The 2,213-nt window shown below is 40.6% G+C and overlaps 1 non-coding gene across 1 annotated transcript; it reads left to right on the forward strand.

Moving 5' to 3' along the window:
* Positions 1 to 1,662: 1,662 nt before the first annotated feature.
* Positions 1,663 to 1,769, forward strand: LOC148880147 (small nucleolar RNA R71). Its single transcript, XR_016106329.1, has one exon. It is a non-coding gene; the product is annotated as a small nucleolar RNA R71 (small nucleolar RNA).
* Positions 1,770 to 2,213: the final 444 nt, after the last annotated feature.

Consider the following 2,213-nt stretch of genomic DNA (forward strand, 5'->3'; position numbering starts at 1 on the left):
TCTAAGGGTGAGTGCATTTTATGCTCCATCTCACCTTTTTTTTTTTTTTTTTTTTTTTTTTTTCTTTTTTTTTCTTTTCGGTGTGAGTGCATTTTATGCTCCATCTCACACTTTTCTCTCTCTCTTTTTTTTTTTTTTTTTTTTTTTTTTCTTTTTTTTTTTTTTGGTGTGAGTGCATCTTATGCTCCATCTCACACTGGTCATTTGTTTGAGGTAGGTAAATAGGACTCATGTTCTAAGCTGCTAGTTTTACTATTCAGCTCAGAATAGCGGAGTCAATTTGGGCTTTTGTCCTTCTTTGCAATTATTGAACCTCAAGAATTAGCACTTCAGATGTGCACTAGCTCTCTTGACCATTAACAATGAAATCAAGGGCTTCCATACACATGAAGGAAGTTAGGGCTAGTCATGCTGAAAGGCATATTCAGCTCCCCTTTTCTCCTGCATATATCAAATTGGGTCATTCACAAGAATAAAAACTTAACAAGTACATCAGTCTCCCTCAACTCATTGAATTCCTTCTTAAAAAATCATCAAATAAATAGTAATGAACTTGAGGGGTTCCAGTCTTTTTTTTTTTTTTTTTTTTTTTTTTTTTTGGTTATGTCATTGCCTGCATATGTGTGTTGGGGTGCATGGTTTCAGCCCCCATACCCTAGCCTCGGGCTCACTCCCCCACACTTAAGATGAACATTGTCCTCAATGTTCGTAGTGTTAGGCAGTAACAATAAAACTAGCAAGAGCATCATCAAGTAATAGGAGGTATTTAGAGGACTTCCCTGAAGATCATTCTTAAATTCTGCAATATGTTGTCGGTGGAAAACTTCTTCTGCTAGAAATCACTTGCAAACTAGAAGAGGAGATCAGTATCTTTATTCAATTAAATTCTAAGAAAAACTAACTAAACTTAAATGCTATGAAAAATAAAAACAAAAAGCAAGTAAGACAGTTTATGACTAAGTATCTGAATTGGGAATTCTCCCAACAGCCTCTTGTTCCCTTGGGTTTACCATGGTGTTACTAGGTAAGGTACCCGGAGCCCTTTCTGAAATCATCTGTGCCAGCTGCCCAACCTGAGTTTCCAAGTTCCTTATCGATGTTTCGTTTTTCTGAAATCTATTTTCCGCACTAGCTATGAACTTGGTCATCAGCTCCTCCAAGTTAGATTTTGATTCCGGCTGATAGAAGTTTTGGTGGAAAGGCTTAGGTGCATGCTGATTCAGGTGGCCTCTCCATCCGGGGTTATGGGCATGATGGTACTGATTTCCTGGCTGTCTTGTAAAGTTGCCAACAAAGTCTACTTGTTCTGTGGACTGAAAAGTCTGACTGCCAACTTGGAATTCAGTGCTATCATGGCCTCCCCCACACTTATCATACTGTATATGCATAGCTTCCATCTGCATCTCATCAAATTTTTTGCTAAGTGCTCCTATTTGTGCAGAGAGAGCTGTGTATGTATCCACATTATGAAGGCCATGCTGCTTTCTAACTGGTGTCCTTTCTGAATGCCATTGGTAGTTATTGGCTGCCATCTCCTCGATGAGTGCATGGGCAACCTCGGGAGTCTTATTGTTTATGGAGCCCCCAGCTGCTGCATCTAAGATGGTCTTGTTTGAATCGGTCAGACCATTATAAAATGTTTGCACCTACAGCCAAATCGGAAGGCCATGGTGAGGAACCCTCCTTAGTAGCTCCTTGTAACGTTCCCAGGACTCATAGAGAGATTCCCCCTCTTGCTGGAAAAAAGTAGTGATGTCATTCCTCATTTTAGCAGTTTTAGAAGGGGGAAAATATTTAGAGAGAAAACGGCTGGCCATTTCGTCCCATGTGGCTATAGATCCTGCCGGTAATGAGTTCAACCAAGCTTTGGCTTTATCCTTCAAAGAAAATGGGAATAACCTCAGCCGGATGGCATCATCACTTACCCCATTGTGTTTGAAGGTGTCACAGATTTCCAAGAAGTTAGCAATATGGGCATTCGGATCCTCATGGGCCATACCACAAAACTGAACCGTATTTTGTATCATTTGGATTATGGCCGGTTTAATTTCGAAGTTATTGGCAGCAATAGTTGGCCTGATAATGCTGGAGACAGTCCCGGTGAGGGTAGGCTTGGCATAATCCATCATAGTTCTTTGTTCAGCCATTTCTTGTGCTTCTTGTCTGACTTGCTTAGCAGCTCTCAAACGGACACGGAGAGTCCGTTCAATCTC

This window comes from Nelumbo lutea, chromosome 1 (genome assembly GCF_056320005.1).
Source record: "Nelumbo lutea isolate HS-2025 chromosome 1, American lotus-T2T, whole genome shotgun sequence".
NCBI classification, from domain to species: Eukaryota; Viridiplantae; Streptophyta; class Magnoliopsida; order Proteales; family Nelumbonaceae; genus Nelumbo; species Nelumbo lutea.